The 25483-nt window shown below is 36.2% G+C and overlaps 1 protein-coding gene across 4 annotated transcripts in view; it reads right to left on the minus strand.

The window, feature by feature from the left end:
* The window catches only part of brat (tripartite motif-containing protein brain tumor), a 587103-nt gene that overhangs the window by 133825 nt on the left and 427795 nt on the right, over positions 1-25483 (minus strand). The window contains exon 2 of one of the 4 annotated variants that reach the window (XM_074183195.1): positions 1720-1757. The exons of the other annotated variants lie outside the window; for them this stretch is intronic. The gene's annotated coding sequence lies outside the window, so the exon portion shown is untranslated. The remainder of the gene's footprint in view (positions 1-1719; positions 1758-25483) is intronic. 4 annotated transcript variants of the gene reach the window in all.

Raw genomic sequence — 25483 nt, forward strand, 5'->3', positions numbered from 1 at the left:
AACGTATACAAAATAACGCAGCGTCTTCGAAATGTTTTATAGATTGTGTACTCTCTAATACAGTGATATTTTCTGGGACCAACCTCGTAGATTACACATAACTCGTATTAAATTGAATCTAGAATTTACCACACCAGAACAACAGTAATGTTTCTCGACGCACATTTCTCTCACCAAAATGGCATGATCAGGAAATCACCAAAACAGTTTTAGAACAAAAATACTGTCTCACGACGGGCATTTCGCCAACCCAGTTAGCATCACCAGGAGAGAATGCACGTCGAAAGATATTATTTTTGTTCTGCTGTGGAAAAATATTTTCAAAGAATTTATTTCGCGCCAGAGATTCTAATTCTACTTATCAAGTTCATATTCGATAGTTAACCAATGGGAATCAACTTTGTTGATGACACCTGTATTGAATACTTTTTACTTACTGGTTCGAGGTCCTAATAACTGAATGGTATTCGTTTTACTTTAAAGCGCAGATGCAAATAACATCCTTGAAAAATATAAATTGACAGATGAAAAAATTCCACTGAAGAATGAGATGAATCAACATTAAATTAGGCTAAAAACTGAATTGAATGAATGAACTAATCGCTGTTGTCCATGTTGAAATATCAAGAAAGTTACCTTTTGAGTATTCATGTTTTTTCTACTGTTCAGACTGTATTTTTCTGAATACCAAATAATTGTAAGTACTAAAGAACTGCTCATTTGTTTAAAATTTGAAATCTAATATCTGTATTCTTTCCGAATATTGAAGAAATAAATGAAATAGATTATTAAATAAAATACACCCGTTATCAACACAACAAATATTGTAGATCAAAACAGATCCGCATAATACAAGCAAAAGAAGATTAACATGACATGATATATAACCATAGTGTCGTGAATATTATTTCAGGGATGAGAGGGATTATCATGTTTGCTTCTTATATTGCCACAAACATAACCGGAAATATTTAAAGCCTTCGTAAATTACGATATATTCAAATCGTGTTTCTCCATTCAGAATAGTTCTCGCACGATGACGTGTTGTTAGGTTGTTCTGAGAGTTTTCTCCGTTTCAATGTCACATGTTTTTGTAGCTTCATTACTCTTTTCAGCTTATTGTGTCGTTAACCCATTTTCCGCCAATTTTTCTCTACGAATTCAAATTGAACCAAAGCGCTCGAAAAATTAACCAGGCATTTGGAAATGATAGAATTAACGAACGCACTGTTCGACGTTGCGTTGGTTTGTGAAATTTCGTTCCGGATATTTTGGCCTCGAAGATGAGCCCCAAAGTGGTTGACCTGCAATAATCCAGGGCCAGGATTTGAGGACCCTAATGGAGACTGACCCATCACAAATAGTGCGCTGGATAGCGGATGAACTGGGCGTCAGTTCCATGCGGTTTCTGATGGTTTAACACGTTTTGGAAAGGTCAAAAAGCTCTACAAGTGAGTGACCAACGATTTGAATAATATATAAAAAACTGTTATGTTTCAAGCTCTGGTCTTCTTTGCTTTTGCGCAACCAACACGAAACTTTTCTGGTTAGGATCGTCTCGTGCGATGAAAAGTGGATCCTCTCCGACCACAGAAGACGTTCTGGACAGTGGTTGGACACTGATGAGCCATCCAGGCACTTCCAAAACTCATAAAAACGGACAAAACTTTTGAAACAACCAATATTTCCTGAATATTATTAATTTTACTTTTCACTTACGTCTTTGGATTCTGGCATAGTATGAAACAGATAGGTACCTGAAAACGAAGAGAATATATTAGTTAATGTGATGATTTACAAAAGAAATTGGAGAACAAAAGGTAATAAATAAAATATGAACTTTATGGTGTTTCAAATGAGGACTGAATGACCGATAACCAGTACTTCTTTTGAATATAAATTTCGAGGACGTTAGCAGTGATGATAGTAACAACAATGATTCGAAATCTAACATGAACTTAGGGCATAAAATATATTTATTTTTGTAAAAGAGAGTTTTGGCCTTCTACTTTTCCATCTTGATACAAAAATTGTGGTTTAATCATTTTTAATGTCGATTGTTCAAATGAATCATGAAATCAGAATGATTTCAATTTATTTATTGAATGGAATTTCCTACTATACATACATTTATACAGTCCATTTTTTATTGTCCTCCCCCCTTTTATTTTTTGAACGGGTCAACTCAAAAAATTCAAATTGGGAATAATGGAATTAATGCATGAATACTTTATTTTGAAATGAAATTGACAGATGAAACTTTCAAGATGGCGACGGGGCACCATCTGGGAAAAAAATTAAACGGAAAGGGGGTCTTGTGACACATATTTCAAAGCTCCTGACAAATACTTCACAACCCTGCCTGAATACATTGACATTCAACTACATAATATGAGGTAATAAGCTTGAGGTCAGTTCAGAAGATGTTCGAAATGGTTGCCTTGAACTTCTTGACATATGAACAGCCTATCCGATATTTCACGCTGAACATTTTCTAACACAGTAACGTCAATATTTCTACAAATATTTATTATTCTCAGCTGTATATCTAATATTGAATCAGATTCAGTTTCGTACACCTTTTGTTTCAAATAGCCCCATAAAAAAGTCCTAAGGTGTCAAATCTGGCGAGCGGGCTAGCTATTCTGTAGGACCTCGACGTCCAATCCAACGACCGGGAAAAGTAGTATCCAAATAGTTTATTACTTGTCTGGAGTAATGTGTGTAATTCCAATTTTGTTGGTATACAATATCCTTACTGAATTCATTAGGATTCGCTTCGACGATTTCAGTGATTAGAGGGTCAACAGTGGTTTCCAGCATATTCGAATAGAGTTTCCTTGTTGAATTTTGATCAATAAATAGAGGTCCTACAATATAGTTTTCCAATATTCCTGCCCAAACGTTATTTTTTTCTGGATATTGGGAAAACCGAAATCTAAATGAGAATATTCTAACTGAACAATGATGTTCATTGTCCTACTGACATTTTTTGTCATTTTCATAAACAAAAAAATAACTTTACAAACCTTATCGGGTTGTTGGAATTGCCATATGGCAGATGAAAAGGAATATTTCTAGAAATATCCATAATAATGTATTTGTCTTCAGGAAATTATTAAATGTTCCGCCATTTTGTAGTAGGTGAAGATATTGACTTCATATTCTAAGGTTGTCAGCAGCTTCAAAATGATGTGTCACAAGACTCCGTTTACATTTAATTGTTTTTCCTCAGATGGCGCCCAGTCGCCATCTTGAACGTTTCATCTGTCAATTTCACTTCAAAATAAAGTATTCATGCATCAATTTCATCATCACAAATTTCAATTTTTTAAGTTGACCCGTTGCATTTCTTGAATGCCCGGGGGCATTCAAGAAATGCACCGTATAAAGACCTAGTTCTTAATTTGTTCAGTATCAATAGGTATTTGTAAATTTTTGTGCAATGGTGGACTATTTTTCATTTCTTATATTTTTGGTCATTTTAAAATAAATAAATCATTATTTAATAATGAATATCACAGTGATATGAATTCAAAAATATAAATGATGAGAGAGTATAAACACATAAAAGCATATTCCACACATACAAACTTTTTAGGAGAAAATTATTATACTAGAATATGAGGTGGTAAAGTAAACATAATTGGAAAAAATATTTTTCACGTAGTTGTTTCAATACGGATCTCTATCAAACAGACTCGCTTGCGACCAGTTCAGTTTTCAAAAACAGATGAAAATTAGTCGCCTGTTTTGTTATGAACTGTTTTCCACCATTTCCACTAAATCAACAGCAAATAAGTTGCAGCACTATTCAACTGTCCATTGCAATTATTGCTCAAAATCTATAAAGGCAAATTAAATCTTATTCTTGTTTGAAATAAGCAACAATACAACAGAACAATTGAAATAGCTTGCCTAGTGCCTATAATCGAGATGCATACCCACCACGGATTGACAGTTTGAATAAAGTAATAATGTCACATGAAATCACACACCAAAAAAAAATAGTGAACTGAATAGTTGACTTTTGCTGTCGCCGACGATTTCCACAGAGCGAATTCCGTTTATAAAAACACAGACAAAACACCGAAACCTTTTGATCTTTCCGCCTGCCAACGGGACATTTCATTGTTGACAAAAACAGTCGCCCGCGACACAAAGTCTTCATTTTGTTTCTTACTTTGACAACCCGCGACACAAAGTCTTCATATTGTTTCTTAACTTTGAAAACTCAAGTTTTTGTTTTGTCGAAATCGACACGTTGCTGTTTTGTTGTGGTTTTGTCCATTTGGTGGAAATCCGCCATTAGTGGAGTGTTTATTTCTCTAGTAAAAATACACGACATTTGTTTTGAAAACATAAACTATGGTGCTCAATCAAATAACTAATCGTGCAATAAAAAACCAAATCCGATTGTGAAATAAGAGAAATAATATTTTTATCAACAATTTTGAATCCTGCCAAGCAATTTTGTTATAGAACTTGTAAAACAAAAGGTACTGTTGTAAATTAATGGTGTTTTGAAATTGTTAATGTTTTCATAACATTTTTATCGCTTTGATAATTTCAATTTAATTGTTATTATTATTTTCGTGCGGGTTAAATCAAGAGAATTACAATTACACCTACTAAAAAGTAACTAACTAAAAATCTCCAGTTTAAACTGGGAAACAAACTTTTATCGCGGCCCAATTACGTATCAACGTTCGAACTTATATCTCAACACATCGGTGGGTGTAAAATAATTATATGTTGATGAAAACATGCCTGGTAAGTTGGATTAGTCATTTAGAACTGATACAAGGTCTAACGACATCAGAATTAGAATTTTAACTAAGTAGAAGAACGTCTGAATTAGTTATTAGAGAGCTGATTTCGATATTGCAAATCTATAGCTGGCAAGGATATATTGTAATGTATATATAATTGCAGATAATATATTTCAAGTATAGAAATGCAGAAATAAAATGACCTTCGATACGAAAAAGGCAACAGTGAGTCGACTACAAATAATATACCGATATTTTGAGTTCGTGAGTCAAATGTTGCTGCACCTGGTTTGTTGTTTATTCATTGTTTCCACTTTTCATTTTATAATGTTTGCGAGGCAATCTGAACACAAAAAACCCCTTTCGTCAATTTCAACTTCCAGACTGTAACATACTCATTATTTAAATTTCTATTTTCACAGATCTGGGATTCTTCTAAGCAGTTTGCAGCAGTACTTCAAAGGAATCATAATCAGAATGCCGAGAACTATCAAAAGTCCACATTGTTTCCATTCATTTTACGATTAGGTATACAAATTGATGTCAACAAACACTCATCTTCTTTTGTTCACTCATACACTTTTTTTACATGGTGATTAACGTAAAGTGAAAAGTGAGATACACTATATAGACAGATACATTTTCAGTGATGTCATACTTAAATAATCGGTAGGCGCCCTCTGAGTATGTGCTTGAAGGAACGGATACAACAGGTGGTAGCATTGCCTGAACTTTTAAACGATATTGATTCTACATGATGAAGAAAATAGAAATTGTGGAAATCATCTATTAGGATATATTTCGACTTTCAAGTTCTGCCAGATTAAAACGAAAAAAAACAAGAAAATAGAATAAATTAAAAAAAAAAGGGTAAAAATCAACAGAATCGGCGAACTTGGAATACGTTGGATATTCAGAGGTTTTATTATACGCAGGGAGATCATCTTTGACATGTCTGGCTGGACTGTAACACATAGGTCCGAAATAGCTACTTCTGAAGACTGCCGGAGTCCCAGATGTCAAGAATCAGAGGAGTCTAGTTCGAAGAGTGTAAATGAAAACCTTTGAGTTTCCTTGATGATGTCGGATTGGCTGTCCTTGTTCATCTTTCACTGCCTGAACTACTGTGCATGCTGTTTTTGGCGAGTGCATTGGCTTGGGATATGAGGGTTGAGCAAATCTGCCGTCGGATGCCTGCTTCCACGTAGCCCCACTGGATACGGGAATGACAGTATCACTTGTGGTTCTGTTATTCCCTAACTGAATGGAATCCCAACGATGGCTTAATCCTGAGGTGTGTGTGTCCGTGCCGACAGGCACAGAGCCTATCAGCTATCTTTACAGAACCTTCGAGATACCGGGAGACTTCTCGTCGTAGCATCGCCTTGTAACGGTAATGCGGGGCTCTGCCGTGATTGGCCTTCTTTCCCTAGCTACTCGTGGTACTTTTATAGACAGAGTAAACTTAAAAATTCTTTCTGACGCTGAGTCTACAGAGGAGATGGTTGTCGAGCCTACGACTCCAAGTGACCTCCCTGTAAATTTATTGTAGGGGCGAGTCTACAGAGGAGATGGATATCGAGTTTACGACTCCAACTGACCTCCCTGTAAATTTATTTCAGGAGTGACTCTACAGAGAAGATGGATGTCGAGTTTACGACTCCAATTGACCTCTCTGTAAATTTAGTTCAGGAGCGAGTCTACAGAGGAGAGGAATGTTGAGTTTACGACTCCAACTGACCTTCCTATAAATTTAGTTCAGGAGCGAGAGGTTCTCAACTCCCCAACTCATGATCCAATAACTGAACCTAAAAAAAAAAAGGTTTGGTGGTGCAGCCAGGAAACGACTGAGTCATCTCCTCAAGAGCGGGATACCTTATGAAACCGCCTTGCACCAAATTCTTGAGCGGCCTACGCAGAATCTGTCTCAGGTGGAGGAACAAACCCCCTCATGAGCAGGTTACCAAACGTTTGCGCTCAAGTGATAATTCACCAAAACCAGAGGCAAAAAAGCTGCACGGTTGAATCTGAGGCATCGTCATGCTGTCACGGGTATCAAGGTGGAAATCTTGCACCTTGACTATCTGACTACCTCATTAACGATGAGACAGCAGAGTATATACTTTGTGCCTGTCCCGCTGGGGACCCAATCGTTTTTAGAGTTCGGGAGTGCCGTACTCTAACCATCTGACCTGAAACACCACTTACCATACAAACTTATCGGCTTCGTTAAGGAGCTGGCTTTATTTGGTCGAGTGTGAATAGGTGTGAGCCACAATAAACCCTTGCGGGTTGGGGTGGAGGGTCGAATAGACCCACCCACTTTGGACCTAACCCAACTTTACTTAACCTAACCTAACCTAACCTAACCTAACCTAACCTAACCTTACCTAACATAACCTAACCTTTCTTGATGGTTTTTCGAAATAGGATTTAGGTCAGAGTTGTGAGGTTTAGAGTAGAAAATTTCAGAACTTGGACACCCTGATTTTGTTTTATAGTGACAGTTTAAATTCGACATTTATTATTTATTATTTTCATTCATTCATCCATTTCAAGGTTAGTGATGCAAAACCTCAGTATGCTCGAAGTGTCTCCTATCCCAATGTAACTGAGTTGGTTTACAGTTGGTCTTTCAATTTGGTAACCCTTTTCAGCACTGACCTACTCCCGTGCCTCCGCAAATCAAGAGCTAGTCATTTCAACTGGGCACAAATACTAATTTTTTGCTCTAAATCAAGGAAAGAGAAAGGATATGGAATAAGTGGTTCAGTCAGGGAGTGACTTATTTTCTCTTCAAGAGCAAGACATTTTATGAATATGCCCTCCACCAACCCCGGCGGATTCAATTGTTTATCTACACAGAACGGAATACTTGAGCATTCTTTCATCAAATGTCACAGTGTTTGTTATAGAATGGGCAATCTGATATTTTTAGTTCGGTATGCTGCCACTAAGCTTGGGGGGCGCTCATAGTGTATAAGGTGCGTGCACAATTGTTTTAGGCATATTTTCAATCACATTTCAGTAAGAAATAGGTTTTTTATAAACTTCATTGAAAGAGCCACTTTGTACAAGAGATCTTTTTATATAATGTAGCACCTATTGAATAGATGGAGTACAGGTACTACTCCAATGACTTCCAGTGATGAAGTGTATCTGTGTGTTTTAAAAAGAATTCTAGTGAAATGAAACCTAGAGTTTTCATGCCAGACATATTGATTGGTTTCTTGTTAGCTCTCTGGTGGCAATTCATGGCACTGAATGCTTTTTCGATCAACTCATGAAGTACCATGACGTAACTAGGCTTGATGAATGTTTTCAGTTGAACGGGTTCGTCAGGATTATGCATGTCTATACATGAACAATGAGGTGAAGTTATAGGTGAATATAATCAGTTACTTGCATTTTTCAAGTTGCTTGCGATCAGTTACCTTTGAACCAGTTGAACCAATGTCTTTCCGTCTTTGAAGACGAAAAAATATGGCTTTTGATAGAGCACGTAATACTACTCAAACATTACTTTTGATGCAGATGGATTACTTTTGGAAGCAAGAGGAATTTGATAGATCATTCTTCTGGAGTAGGACAGAACTCTGGGTTACAAAATCCTGCCCGTTTCAATGTTTTCCCAACAATAAATTCGTGACCTTATTATTCCACACTTCATAATTGAAAAATAAACCTACGAAATAAAACAAACTGTTATACTTATCCTCCTTGTCAACAAACTCTGTAATAAAATCTGACCAAGTACTCTTTATAATCAACTGGAATACGTATGAAAATATTATTAACGAGGCCACTCAGACATGCTTACATATTTTCATTTCGAGAAAAATATATCCATTGCCACAAATCGTTCTCTCAGTATGGTTGAACGTACTGAAATACGTAAACAAACTGCCAGTCTATTTAAAACTTTTACCTTGTACAGCAGCGTCGCGTCGGGTTGGCTTGAAGCATTTGACCATCAAATCCAATTTTATTGAAAAAAGTGTGTTCTAGAGTTGCGAGTAATAAATACTACACTTTTGTTAGACATTGTCATATTATTTGAATATAATGAATCTCAAAATTTGAAATAAAATCCTCAACTAATAAAAAATCAAGATTATGACCTACTGGTCGTCTTCAGCCAAATGGAAAATTCAGGATACAGCAATTTTTAGTTATTTTTTTTAGGACAAAACACAAGCACTACAGGAAAATTCTTAAGGCTCTTCCAGGTGGCGCCTGTGCGAAAGTAGCGTCTCACAGTGGATTTGAATCGCTGACGATTAAATCCATTTGGAAAAACGTTCCCAGGAAGTTTATTCCACATAAACAGAGTTTATCAAAATAGCGCCGTTGAAAGCTCTTGGCTCCTACCGAGCAATATCTAAATTGGTAGCAAATTACCAAAAACGACTCTCCTCGATATGAAGACTCAACAGATTGTCTCTGGTCTGGATTCCTGGTCATTCTGACCTGGCAGGCAATGAGGCTGCTGACTCCTTTGCAAAGGAGTATGCTGCAAGTAGCTTCATCGAACCAGAACCTGTCATTGGCATCGCTTTAGGCTTTGCCAAACAAAGATTGAACACCTGGATGGCAAGAAGATTTATGGACTTCTGGCAGAATCTTTCAGGATTGGCTCATTCTAAGGCGTTCATTCATCCTTCGAAGGGTGATACCAAACAGTTGTTGGACTACAGTAGGGATGAACTACGATGTCTAACAGGCCTTCTTACAGGTCACTGTCATTTGAATCATCATATGTAGAGACTCGGACTGTCGGAAGACAGTGTGTGTCGCCTCTGCTTGGAAAATGATGGAACATCAGAGCATATACTTTGTGCCTGCCCTGCTGGGGACCGAATCAGGTTTTCAGAGTTCGGCAGAGCTGGACTCATATCATCCGACCTGAAAGACCACTCACCATACAAACTAATCGGTTTCGTTAAGAAGCTAGGTTTATTTGGTCGAGTGTGAATAGGTTTGAGCCACAATAAACCCTTGCGGGTTGCTGTGGAGGGTCAAATAGACTCACTCACTTTGGACCTAACCTAACCATTAAGAAAAGGTCAGTAAATACATTTACCCGTTATAATTTCTTCCGGATAGAAACCACGTAAATTTTATGATATATATATTTTGAGAGAAAGTTACCTTTGTGAGCAAAGTAAGTCTACCTTACAGTATATAATTTTCCAATTTTTTGGATACCAAGAACTGACGTCATCCAAAATAGTTATATTTCAGTTGAGATAAAATGTTTTCCGTAGAATCGGTAATTTGGTGTAATAACAGTTTGCATTTACATTCTTCCAATTTCACCAATTACGTAAATAAAAGAAATACTATGATCTCGCTCCGGCATTCCATAAAAAATTTCACAATTGTAAGTGCAAAATATGTACATTTTTCTGCAACTATTAGTTCTCTTCTCGGCTATTCTCATTAAAATTTGAGACTGAGCTGGCTTCAAAGGAATTCCTTACTTCATTTAATGTACATTCCATTATCAAACCGGGTCAGCTGGCTATGAAACAAAACATTCTTGATATTTATAAATGAATACAATCGGATAAACTACTTTTGTTAATATCATTCCAGTATTTTTTCTCCTGAATAACATAACAAAAGTAAATGAAGGATGATACAAAATAACAAAGAATACATCTTTGTAAATATTAAAAGTATTCTCTCCTGCTGAGAAAGCTGCAGATAATTTATAAACTGACTTTGATAATCATTTCATTATCAGGTATTCAAACCGCCAAGAATGTTTCACGAGGCAATTACGTTTCGAGAAAAACAAATAAATGAGCCATAACCAAGATAAAGAATGTTGCTTGGGAAATTTCCACCCCAATTATAAATTTGTCTATCTAATTCAAATGTCTTGATGAGTTTGTGAGATCTACTTATCACGCTGTTTTTTTAAACGGAAACGCAGCTTCGCTAAAGGAATTTCTATCCATTAGGCCAATACCTATTTCTTCGTAATAGAATGCCTCTTTATGTGAACACTGAAATTGAAATAAAGAATACTTCCATAATGAGAAGATATTTCGATATTCTTTCATGATAGACACCAATATTCTTGCCCAAAAATTACAATGGCTGAATTCGATTTCGACAAGCTTAAATGTCTAAAGATTCGTTCTTTGTGTAAGAATCTACGCATTGTAAAAGTCTCAATTCGTTAGCACTTTGTTATATGGAGAGAAACAAGTTCCAGAAGAGGTTTCAAATAATTCGATCACGACTCCAGGTCGAACAGGTCGTCTTACTACACATAACCCATGAGTCGTTAGGTTAGGTTGGGTTAGGTCCAAAGTGAGTGGGTCTAATCGACCCTCCACCGCAACCCGCAAGGGTTTATTGTGGCTTCCACCTCTTCACACTCGACAAAATAAACCCAGTTTCTTATCGAAGCCGATAAGAAAGTTCCCTTTCCAACGTTTGATGAGTAACCGTCGAGGACTCTTTCGAGCATCCTCTACCACACATCATATGTCGAAGACGTCGCGCCCATTACCCGTATAGGTGCGGGATAGGGCGGTTCATCAACAACTTTTGGGTGTACGCCGTGTGGTCTGCACCGCATACCCTTACGTTACCCCGAGGGGCACTCATGTTAGGAAAGTTACCTTTCCAGCGTTGGATGAGTAACCGCCGAGGGCTCTTGCGAGACACATCTCCCACACATCTAGCTTGAAACCGGCCAACGCCTGTTACCCGCGGGCGCGGGATTGGGTGGTTGACCGATAACTTTATTGGGTGAGTGCCGTGTGGTCTGCACCGGGGGACTGTCAAACACCCATAAGAGAGAGACAGTGATCCCCCGCCACTCACCCCTTGAGGAGATGACTCAGTCGTTTCCTGGCTGCACCACCAAAACTTTTTTTTGGTTCAGTTATTGGATCAGGAGTTGGAGAGTTGAGAAGCTCTCGCTCCTAATCTAAATTTACAGGGAGGTCAGTTTGAGTCGTAAGCTCGACATTCATCTCCTCGGTAGACTCAGCGTCAGAAAGAATTTTTAAGAGTACTCTGTCCATAAAAGTCCCACGAGCAGCTAGAGAAAGAAGGACAATCACGGCAGAGCCCCGCATTACCGTGACAAGGCGATGCTACGACGAGAAGGCGCCCGGTATCTCGAAGGTTCAGTAGAGACAGCTGATAGGCTCAGTGTCACGCATCCTATCAGCACAGATACACATACCTCAGGATTAGGCCATGCATCGTTGGGATGCAATTCAGTTAGGTTATAACAGAACCACAGGTGATTCTGTCATGTCCGTATCCAGCGGGGCTACGTGGAAGCAGGCATCCAATGGCCGGTTTGCTCAACCCCCACATCCCAAGCCAGTGCACTCACAGTGGAGGAAAAACTTTTTGGATTCGATCCATTGTGTGTTCATTAAACATTGGATAACAATGTTCATTCAACACGTATTACCGAATATCTTTAACCCATTAAGCCTAAGGGTTTTGAATAAAAAATTTGCTAGTTACTACACTATGTTACACTACTATGCTAGTTACACTACTATATTTCTTGTAGGAACTTCTTCGCCTTGTTGCCAAATGTCAAAAGTTTCCCGAACTTGATATCTACCCCGTTTTTTTAGCTGTTCCTTGTGTTGTTGAAGTAGAGCATATGTGAGATGCTATAATGATGCTATCATGATGCCAACCACTACTACTGGCTTTCAAATTTCAAAGGAATCAATGATACTTAAATGGTTCGTCTCCCAAAGGGATTGCCACAGTGGAAACCTTTTACAACTATTTTCTGTTGCTATAATTTTGTTTCTATAGGTAATTTCCTTGAACTTATTTCAGTGCACAGTGCCTTGGTGGTGTCTTTCAGTGAAAGATAAGTAAAACTCATTACCAGAAAAATGTGGAAATGATTTGAAGGAGAAAAACTTACTTTTGATTTGAAATCGTATATTCGCGAATATATGCGAAATTTTCCTTTGGATAACAAAACTGAAAGCTACAGAAGCTATAACAAAACTAAGTATCTTCAACAGCAAAGAGACAAATAATTTTCTATAAGCTATTTGTACTAATTGAAAACTTTTTATTGGAAAATTGGTCGTGTCCATTGTAGTTATGTTATCTAAACCCATCTGCAGCAAGAAATGGAACTGGAACCATTGAAAAATTCGGAAAGCATTCCCAAAAAAGGTTGGGTCTAGGCTCTATTATAATGAATACTCTGGGAAGACTTCAATGGATTGAAGTTCGAATAATTTTGAAATAAAAAGTGCTATGGTCTAGCAAACTTTTTTTGAAATCAACAAAATAATATGTTGAGAGAGTGTAAGCTATGTAAGCTATTTTCAGGGTTTGTTGGCTGTAATTTGAAGATTTTCATATCTGACGTTTCATTGACAACTACGTATTGAGATATGCCTCATCGTCTTTGATTCCGCAGTTGTAAACGAAACGGGAAACATGAAAATCTGTCAACAAACAGACAAACAGACAAAGTTCAATCAAAACATGACGGGATCTTTGGCCAGCACTGAACTTACAAATTGAACGATGTAAACCAGTTTTGTCCAGTTTAATACCACTTGCAATAAATTATTGCTAATAAACCGAAGTCGAAGGGATATATACTCAATGTTTGAACATTAGTAAGATTTTCAGCTAAGCACCTGATGTTTCAGAATTAACTGCAATGAGATGATGATGGGATGCTGTTTTGTTTCAGAAATTGTTGTAAACCAAGTAAGGTAGTTCTAACGTTGCCAAAAGATGGTGTCAATTGTCAACATTTCTAATCATTTTAGTTATCAATTGATCCCTGACAATATTGTTTTTTGGGTGGATGTTCCAAAAGTCATGATACAAAAATAACAATCAATATCAATATGACATCAATATTGATGAAAAGACAATCTAAGTATGATATTAATAGGAGCGTTTTGCTCTATCAAGTTTGCACGCGATGTTCGCGTCTCCAATCAGGCGGATGGCTCTCTTCTGGATGGAATCCAGCAACTTCATGGTATGTTTGGGGGCAGAGCTCCATACAAGAGAACAATATTCCATAGGAGGTCTAATCTAGGCTTTATGAAACAACAAAAGTTGCAGAGTGGTGTATAGTTTTCTGGTTCGTAATAGTGTTCCAAGCGTTTGAGTATTCCAACCGTTTGAGAAGCAGCCTCTGCAATTCCAGCGACATGATTGTGCCAAGACATATAGGTGTCAATTTTAAGCCCCAACAAACTTATCGAAGCAGAAAGCGAAATGGAGACATTTATCTTCTTGGAGAGAAAACCGATTCCTAGGTTTTTGTGGCATTGAATTGAACCTGGTTACTTTCACCCCAATTCGAATTCACCTCTAGATCCTCATTAAGATGTGCAACCTCCTGCTGCCAGTGAAGATGTGTATCCCATCAAAAGTTATTCGCTTTTTCTGCTCGACGTATTTTGATCAAGTAGAGACAGTGATATTTACTTTTGGCATGCAGGCAAATATGGAATAGATCGATGCGAACAAAATGCACCTAATATTACTGGAGAGGATCCACAGATCCAAAGAACATTATATCTCTGGAAGATGAGCCGCATATTGCTGAACTTACCTCAACATATTGGAAGCTTTTCAATGTTGGACATGCCTTCCAGAGTTTAAGAAAAACTTTTTCCTTCACTTCAGCTTTCACAATGTTTCCCTCCCGTGCGTCATGGAATTGTTTAAAAAAATTGGACGAAATTTCCACAAACAGAACATGTTTTGAACATTCAATTGAAATGATATTCGAGTTGAAATTGAAAATTTGCCAGTCAAGTATCAACCAAGTTTATGCAGAAACTTCAGAAAACCCTGTAGATCCAGTCCACATCCTCTACATGCCTCCGAATATAACTCAAACTAATGAATATGATTCAGTGGAACTGGTGAATTGAACAGATAGAAAATATTTCGGGATTTTCTTTTCCTTGAATGACGGGATAAAGTTAATACATCTGAAATAGAATTTTTCAGTAACGAATAACTTCCGAACGCGTGTTCTGTCGACAAGGTCTCCATAATCTTGGAGTTCTCGGAAATGGAAACGTAAGGGACAAGCTAAATAAAAAGCGAGAAGCGAATTTATTTCTTTGAGTATGTTACTTTGCAAACATATCGAAAGGTTTTATGATGGAGAAAAATATCTTCGAATGAAAAAGAAATATTTTTAGAACTGAAATAGCTTTTAGAAAGAACTGGAGTATATAATATGAATTTGAAAAATATGTGGAAAAAACTGTTCTGGTATGATATTCACAAGTATTTTTCAATCTTGACTGCAAGTCGATATTAGTATTTCTTTCTAGAACACAAATTTGTCAAGCAGTCATAAAATGTTTAACTGATTCAGTAAGACAACGCAATAAGATATTTCAATGCCTAGATGTATTTCACCCAGTCAGGACCAGTTAAATGTAATATAACAAATTGTATAATAAACTGAAGTGGATTTGAGAAAATATCAGAAGAGCTCAAACATTCCTTGATGTTTTTTAGGTTTCTAACCTTCCACAATCTGAAAAATAAATGAAAATATTCAAAATGTAATGAAGGACAAAATGAAAAAAGTTCAACCAAAAAAGTTATTGCGTAATATACACCTTTGTAGAGATCAACTAGTCAATATATTTCAGAATTTCACTAGTTCGGACTTCCATTGTCTAATATATAAAAAAATGATTTGAAATCCCTGAAGCAACTAAAAAAGAAGAATTATAAATAAGTAGCTGTATATAAAAATTATATTAGGCAAAAAACCTGAAATGAAATAATAGTGAAATAAAATACAAGTAAAAATAAAACAATTGAACAAAAAATAAAAATAAAGAAATACAAAATGAAGATGAAGATAAAAATAAAAAAGTTAAGAGAATTCAAGCCAAGTTAGTTAACGACGTTTCGATTGTTAGTATCCACAATTGTCTTCGTGTGATGACTGGACTGATTCCTCCGAGAGATGACTATTTATGGGTCGTTCGAGTACTTTCACTTATCCCCGCTTTCCATTTCTTCCGCTTCACTGGTTCAGTGGGAGATGACCGTTTGGCGGGAATTGGCCATTTTTCGCTTGATGTTGGGTTTCCATATGTTACGTATTTCTACGCTGGCTTGGCTGAGTACGTTGTTGGACAACATGTATGTGGCTTCCTTGAATTTTCTCCTGAACCAATGTTCCTGTCTGTGTAGGATCTCAGCTTGGGACCACTCGATGTTATGATGATGGGTCCAAACATGGTCTGCTATTTCTGATTTGCTGGTTTCCCCTCGCTGTGTGTGTTTCTTGTGCTCGGTAATGCGAACATTCAATGGCCTCTTAGTTTCACCAATATAGGATTTTCCGCACTCACAGGGTATCCGGTAAATGCAATTATTGGAATCGCAGTCTGCGTATGGTGGCCTGGTTTTCGTGAGGCTGCTACGGATAGTGTTACCGGATCTGAAGTATGTTCTGATGTTGTACTTGCAATTGTCATTCCGTTGAAGATCATTTTTATGATGTCTAGTTCCTTATCGAGACCTTCCTTCGTGTTACAGAGCCTGAAAGCATGGTCTAAATGAGTCTTGATGATTCCTCTTTTTGTTGATTGATGGTGGTTGGATTCCTGGTTCAGATACTGTCACGTGTGAGTGGGTTTTCGGTATACAGATGTTTCCCACTTAGTGTCGGTCCTCTTCACCAAAACGTCTAAGAATGGCAATTTGTTGTGGATTTCCTTCTCCATTGTGAAAGTGATGGACGGTCTCATGCTGTTGATGTGTTTCAGGAAGGCGTCTAGTTCAGTATTCCCATATTTCCATATTATGAAGGTGTCGTCAAGATATCTCAACCACACTCGAGGTTTCTTGTGGGCTTCTTCAACGGCCAGAGTTTGAAACTACTCCATATATATGTTGGCTATGACTGGTGAAAGTGGCGATCCCATTGGCAGTCCCTCATCTTGTGTAAAGAATTCGTCCTTCTGATGGAAATAACAGTTTCCTACACAGCATCCTAGTAATTCCATAATTAGAGGGTGTAACCCTCGAGAGGTGTAACAGTTACACCTCTCGAAGCGAAGCAGTAACTCGTCTTGATAATGCCATCTGAGATGATGGCGAAACGTCGACTATCGAATAGTACACAACGGATGAACACCCGGAAGAACAACACATCATATTCTACCATCCGTGAAAACCTACATTGTAATATATATATACAGGGTGTTTCAGAATTCGACGGACAAACTTATACCACGTCATTCCTCTTGCAAAATGATGAAAAATGAGGTAGGACATGTGTGTCCGGAAATGAGCCGTTTCAGAAATACAGGGCGTTGAAGTTACAAAATAAAAAGACCCTTTTCGTCGTAGCTCCCGGACTAAAAGGAATAAATTAATGAAACTCAGCAAATCGATTACGAGCTAGAATGTGCTTCCTCCAGTGGTATGTTTGCTTCAGTATCAGTAGCCAGTGGCGTTCCAGCGGGGTAATAGCTTATATTTCCCCCCTTATTTTTTACACCACTGACTTTATATCCACAACCGTCTTTTTTTTGAATTGCTTGATCAATTTTACGTAAAAACCAAATAAACATTCACTATGAAAAAACCAGTAGTTTTTGAGAAAAATTGAGGTGAACTGATAGGTGCATTCTCATATGGGAATATTAATAATCGAGTAAAATAATCGAAATTCCAAAACCGAAATTATTATATTATATTATATTATATTATATTATATTATATTATATTATATTATATTATATTATATTATATTATATTATATTATATATATTTATTATCTTAATCTGACGCGCTTGAGTATTTCAAAATGACGATTTTTTTTGCACATTATAATAATGGCCGCGAATTTGCGTCAGATCTAAATTCAGATAATTGAATGAGAGCTTTTTTTTGTTGCACTTAACACCCCCTTAGAAAACCTGACGCGCTCGATTAAATTTTTTTTCTTTTCACTTTTAACCCTTACGTACAACCACCCGCATCATGCAAACGATCAGACTAACATACGAACAGTATTAAAAATACGTAGGACATTCATGTTATCAATATCTGACGCGCTCGAGTATGTCCATGCAACAGTATTTTTTTACATATTTAAAAATCTATAGCCGCTTCCCCCACCAATGGAAAGTTATATATTGTATACATTTTTTCTTCTTATCACCTGAATTCTGCAACCTAATATGTCTCTATGATGCTAGAGTAAATCCCCATTTTGCATCGTGGGCTCCCCTACTATAGATTACGGTTTCATTTTTCGACGTTATTCTTGAAATAACTTCAGAACCACTTGATATATATCCATAATATTTTATATTTTTCGAAAGTACTTTTTTGGCGAAAAATTCCATTAACGAAACCTAACTTTGATTGCCAAGATTCTACTAGATATCCTGTATATTGGAGAATATTTCAGAAAAGCCCAATGCAATGACATCTAAATTATTCATATGAAATATTTTTTTGATAATTTCACTCCTTCATCCCAAACATCTAACTGAAGCTCGATGTGATACACATTGTGTGCGTTCGGATGTTTTCTTTGATGATTTTTTATTGTCAGCTCAACAGAATATCTTCATTATCGAACTTCAGTATTTTCTATTTCCCTAACCTTTTGACATTGGTATGGTGGTCATCTTGTTTTCCACCATTTCAATTTTTTCCATTGAACCTCCTCGTTTGATATCCATATAAAAGGCGTACATATATTTGGGAGTCCGCCATATTGGAATAGAGCGACGTCATGTTAGTTTTCGTACTCTTACCCATATCATGAGACGTATAGTTCGCCATCTTGGGCAGTCCGCCATATTGGATTTAGAATTATATCACTTTACCTATTCTGTTTCGCTCGTACCGCTCTTATCTTAAGAGTTACCGAAGGAAACATACAACGCCATTTTGTAATGTCCGCCATATTGGATTGAATGAAGGCATTAGGAAATCGTATGTTGTCACGAGAACCAAATGTATGTGGCAAATACAAGCTCGAAGGAACTCTGGAAAGTGAGTCAAATTTAACTTGCAAAATTTGAATGCAGATACCGAAACAGGTGACAGGTCGTGAATTAACATCCGACATTTTCAATTTTACAATGAAGCTTGAAAAAACTACATGAGTGAAAAGTTCAGTCGAACAGTTATGAATAATTTGTGAGACAAAGACACATTAATAAAACGAGTAATACTACCTTGGTTGAAAAGTCTCAGACCTAACACATAGATGGCACTAGTCTTATTGCACCGATTTTTCAGTTAGTACTAACCTTCAAAAGGAAACTGTTGAAATTTCATGATATTGGTTAGGGAAGCCATAGATTATGCTGTAGACGACCCCTCCCGATATAGAAGGCCATGACACTCTGTCGAATGAGGCACTCATGTCCCCCGTTAACGGACGAAGAGATTTTTCATTCATCCCACCCCAGCCAGGTAGGGGCATTCCGTGAAGGGCGGCACTGATGTCTGAGGACTTCATGCCGCCAACATCCCTTCAGTCATGAACCCATTAGTCCTTCTTCGACAGCTAAAAGGGTAAGGGAGCTGGGCTCCAACGAAATGAAGACGCTTGGTCGAGTTCATGATATTGTACTCATGAGTTTGTGAGTTATTATGCTAAGAGTGACACCACTTTTGTTATTTTCAAAACAATGGATCAAATAACTTTTCATATTAAACAAAAAGATACGAGAAATCCTGACATTTTTCATATATATTTTTTTTTCCATAACAATTATGCTTTGAACAGTTCGATGCCTCCTATTTTGAAGCTGGGAAATCAATATCGTAATAACTTAGATCTGTTTAATGTATCACTTCACGTCTTTAAAAATCAATTGAGAAGGCTCCAGCATTTCCGCCTTACCATTTTCTTTTTAAGTACCAGATTTGTTACATATTTTTCCTTGTAAGTACCAGAATTGTTTCATCTTTTAGTAATATAGTCACTAGATATAAGGATTTATTAACATTTTGTATTTCACACTTTGCTAAATGTTTTGTAAAATTGTAAATTGAAATGCAAACATCAGACAAGAGCATTCAAAAATACTTTTTATTCCACACACTTTGTTAAATGTGTTTTCGTGATTTTATTTTAAACTGCTTCTTGATGGGAAAATATACTGTTCAAGCGAAGCAATGGATTCATCGGTTTGCTTAATTTTAATATAACTTTACGTTATTAACGTGAGGTTCTATTGAAACATGAAACATATAACTTGTGTTTCGATTAAGCTTTGAATATGAGCCCAAAAAATGCTTACAACTGGTCCTTAGGGCCGAATCAGAATAGTCTTTGGATACATGTCTCTTCGTCGAAGAATAGAACCGAGAAGCGAATTAATGAAGGCACATGAAACATATTGCTATTAGGAGAGGAAATAGAAAGACGGGGAGGAACAGATGAACGGCTGATGTTTCGGGAAAAAATTCTTTTCCGTTTTGAAAACCTGCAAAATTTGTGTTTTGACATCAGTCATATTTTCAAAAAAGGTGTATACGGAAGTAATTTCAAAGGTTTCGAAACAGATGAACATTAAGTTCAGATTACTATTACAATAGTTATAACTTTGGTATACTATTGGTCTCACAATAACATAGATGGTAAAGACGATTATCAACCGTTTTGTACTATAAGAGGAAGAATCATTCCAGTTAATTAGTTTCTAGATCGATTCGATACAAAATCGTATCGCACAAGGAACGGATCGTCGTGCGAGTCCACATCACAAATCAAACAAACACGAACTCAATACACGTCAAAGCAACAATGGTTACTCTCTCATCCGGCCATGAACTCGGACGTTAAATTTTAACGACCCGCATAGTCCGTCCAACGAGAAAATGCTTGGGGTAAGTGAAAACGTTCAGCCTTAGTGAATGGAGGTCTCGTCAAAATTGTCGGGAAATACCACACGAACGGATTCATTTACTTACTTATTTATTTACTGATATGCGAGGCGACTGCGGGTTCACTATTAGGATAATTTCTTGTTTTTTATTACAAAAAGTGAGCAGGTACTGTTATTCTGTATATTTTGACAAAATGACTCGAATGACATATTCACAAATTCTTCAAAATATTGTTTTTTGCTCGTAAGTTGAAACGCCATGTTTATTTCTCTTAACGAATATCAGAGTTTATTCCCATTTTTGTTAAGACACTCTGCCAGTGATGCTTGTAATATGCTGCGAAATAAAAAATAGATTTCTATCTTTCTAGCTCTCTTTCCGTTCTCAAAGCCTAAAATTCGTTATAAAACAGCTTAGATAAGGTTGATAAACTTAGGGCAGCATTTTTGGGGTTGAGTGGAAAAACATTTCAGTGGAGGTCTTGTCCTCAAATGAAATGAACTCCGCTCAAATATGAAGTGGTCACAAATACGAACTGTAAAATTTATGTTGTAGGCAATGACACAGAACATAAAATGGCGGGGCTTAGAACTTGTCCATAGACTGCTCACATTTTCCTCGAGCAAAGAAAGGTTTGAGATTCATAGTGTTTCCACATGAACCCAAATACACCAATGGGTTGATCCGAACATTAAAAAAAGTAGATATAAGAGTGGCTTTCAAAACTGCACGTACAGTTCTGTTGACAAGATATCGATGCTGCTGGCCGTGAATTCGTTGGATAGATTGATAACCGTTGCTTGGGCTGCTGTACGCAATGGACTTTCAGCACTTGAAATCCTGGAACTGGTATGTTGTTGCTTCGAGTTGTGCTAGATTGCACTGATGTCGATAGACTTACAGTTTTAAGTAAAAACTTGAAAATTATTATGAATATTTTTAATTAATTTCAAAAATATCCGGTCGAAGGACCAATGTTTAGACCCACGATTATTTTATCGTGAGTATGAATGTTTAACGCACTCTTACAAGGTTTGAAACGTAATGAATGATTTAAAAAAAATGCAATGTTTCACATCGGTAGTTAGAGAAGGGGTTTCAGATTCGTCATTGTCTGGATAGACAGAGGTTTGGATTAACATAGGTAGGGATAACATAATAGCGGTCATTTTCTAAGATAAGGGAGACAAGAAACAATTAAGAAATTAAAAATCTAGCTTTTTGTAGTTTACAATATTTACGTGAAATAGACTTGAATATACGGGTTGCTTGAGAAAAGATATTCGAGAATATTGAATTTTATGAGGTTAAGTGGATTAGAAAAGACCCGTACATTAGAATACCAACTGGAAAACCCCAATTAGGAAACCCTTGGGAATAATCAAAAATTAAATAACTCAAACAAGATTAGTTAACAATACATAAAATAAAAGTAATACCATAATGCTGCATGCTGTTTTGTTGTACAAATGTTAGAGCTGGCAACTCTACGCTAAATACTAAAAAATTAGGATTCACTTGAAAAACATAATAATTTTGATAGCAAGCAACATCAAGTGTTGGGTAGTCCGAAAGACAAGACGCTGGAAAGAGAAAAGTCTGGGATTTCCGAAGTAAGCTGCGAGGCTTGTGATAGGAAATATGTTGGTCAAACCAAACGGACTATATTTGCTCGCTACAAGGAACATCTGTCACATATTTGGTTTCTTAGACCGGAGAAATCTAGTGTTACTCAACATGTCATTGAGAACGACCACAAAATAAGTGAGAAATGTTCAAAATTGTTGAGACTGGTACATGAGAGCAAGTTTTTGGATCATTTTGGATGGAAGTTGAAAAATGTGGAATGACTTATTTGAATTGCGACAAAGGTCCTATTTCGAACAGACCTTTGTTTGGTCTTATAGGTATGTAAGAAGTCTGAATAGAAAAACAGATAAATATTAGAGAAAAAATATAGGGGATAGTCACTAACATAGAGGAAATACATAACAAATTAGAGGTATTAAAAAGAGGTAGTTTAGCATATGAACCGGTAGTAGTTAGGTTAGGTTAGGTTACTACTAACCGGTAGTAGTTAGGTAGGTACTACTTGCAGGTAGTAGTTAGACCACTAGCATAAAAACACTAACATAGTAGTAAAATTTAGTCATAATGATCTTCTGAGGACGCTAATTTGGTTGACGAAATACGCGTCGAGATACCGTATTTTGTTCTGGTGTTGAGAAACTGTTTTCAATAGATTCATTGTACGTAAAAGATTCCAGTACGGACTATCCGAAGTTTCAGTTAAAGTATTTGTGTTGTATCGTCAGTGTAATCAATTATTGTCAAACCCACGAGAATACTTATGAGCAAATGTTTTCGTTGAAATTTCTTTATATTCAGGTAATATCATTGATTTAACTTGAGAATCGATATTTTGTTTATATATTTATTCATTTCGGTGAGAATATTTCAGTGAATGATCATTACGAATACCGCTCAAACTGAAAATTTTCTCAGAATGATGCCAATTTTTTAACTTAAACTTTCTTCTTTTTGAGCAACCAGCAATAGATGTAAATGCTGATTAAAAAGTGAACTGGCCCCAATATGGTTCCTTGAGGTACACGTGTTATCATCACTGATGTCTCCACCGATTTTCACTTTCTGAGTAGGATTTTGGAAGTAGCTCTCGAAGAGTTCATTGGCTATTCCTTCAAAACAAATATTTTTTAGAGTTTCTAATTACTTAGCACGAATAACGGCATGGAGGCTTCAGTTAAGTCGATGAAAATAGTGAAAGCTGCTTTACTTTTGTCTAGTGACCCATATATATTATTTGTCAATTTTCTCATTTCATCTTGCGTTGAAAATTCACTTATACGGTGCATATGAGCGTCATTGTTCAATTTTTTCAATCGAACCTGAATTTGGAATACTGAAAATGTTGCATTTATTTTTGCAGATTTGGTATCACTTGTTCGTGTTCATTTGGATGTTGATAGTCGTTGAAATTTCACTTGATATCTTTTGCCATTGTGTTTATGTTTCCATTGTTTTCACGATGTATTGTTACAACGCACATATTCAGACTTTTTGATTAAGTACCATGTTCCGTTGTTAACGTCTGAAATGAGTTACGGGCATGTAATTTGTGTGATCTGTGTTCTGCTGTCATTATTCGAAATTTTCATTATACATATTATACATTATTATTATCACCCAATAAATTGTTTCATTTCTTTTTTCATTTATTTAACAAAAACAATTTTCCTATACATCAGAAGTTGGCGTTATCAGAAAATCAACTATTCGAATAGAACTGGCAGGTACTTGATGATAATCCATATCAAAACTAATTAATACAGTTTATTGTATGATTTTCACTATACAGGGTTTTACAAAAACCGCGACACGTGTTTCGCTATAAAATAGCTTTCTCAAGCGTGAACTAAAAGTTACTTTTAAATTACAACTATTTTATACTCTAACATACTACCTACTTGTATGCCCACTTTCTAATTAATGAATCTACGTGAAAAGTTCAGGAATATATTCAATAATTATATGAATAAATAAAATTTTTCGAAAGTACCGTAAAGACACTCAAGTATTCTTACCTGGAAATGAACAGATTCAATAATGGCGAATTATTCAGTTCAGTTTGATCGTTTCTAAGATATTGAGAGTTTTTGAATTTGTTTATTTCCATACTCTCCAATAGGTTAAGTTCAAACCTTTCTTCCCGAAATGGAAAGGCTTGAATTAATGAGAAGTCATGTCCCTCTGTGATTAAATGAATGGCATATGTGGAATTTATTTTCCCATTCTGGAAACTACCTTTGTGTTCCTTTATGCGTGCATTGAACGTTCTTCCAGTTTGACCTACATAAAACATCGGGTATGACCCACATGATAATTTATACAATCCCGATTTTTCTGAAACTGAACTTTTATCTCAATGTGCATGCCTTAGTTGTTGGTTTTGAGTGCAATATTGTACAGAAAATCTGAAATATTTGTAGTGGGTTGAGAGCATCGAAAAAACGTACCATTTTTTAAAAAACTTGTTGGCCTGAAAATATTACATAGCCATATCCTTGAAAACACCATTCAGCCTACCATATGTACGAATTCTATAGATAAACATTACAAAACAAACAAAACATTAATGTGCAAATATTTATTGGTGAAACACCATTTGTTATGTAATTATCGTTACTCAAGCTAAACCAAAGTATTTAACCACAAAATAGTTGTTAGTCGTCAATTCACGCGTATACTAATTATGCGAATTACATACTTACATTCTATGTGAATTATGTTCGAAATATATTCAATATGAAAGTGAATACTCGCAAATGATGGTTTTCTTAACTTATCAAATCGTCTATATTTATTTATATAACCCTGATAATAATTTCCTGTGTTTTATGGAAAAGTGTGCCACATTTGGTTCAGTTTCGAGCAGTTGTGGTCTATTCTTTGCGACTGGAGATACAAATCGTGTTTGATGAATATCTAGACTTTATAAGAAACAATACGATATTATAAATACTACTGATGAAATGTTTATTTCATATCGATTTCATTTATTGAATCATTATTGCTATTTATTTGAAACAGTAATTTTCTGAAGACTTGAGAACTCAAGGTCAAAAACAATTATTTTTCATGGAAATGCTATGATCGATATTGAGTGCAAGATATTCGTGATATTGATTTCCTTAGGGTGTTTATCTATTATCGACACATTCATCAAGATAGCTTGAATTTTCCTTTCATTGGAAAATTCCCACATTTTTTGTATGAAGATGGAGAAGTAGAAAGCAAAAACTATT

Source organism: Leptinotarsa decemlineata, unplaced genomic scaffold, assembly GCF_025532065.1.
Source record: "Leptinotarsa decemlineata unplaced genomic scaffold, Ldec_3_MD MMD2_tig00026336_RagTag_RagTag, whole genome shotgun sequence".
Lineage (NCBI taxonomy): Eukaryota > Metazoa > Arthropoda > Insecta > Coleoptera > Chrysomelidae > Leptinotarsa > Leptinotarsa decemlineata.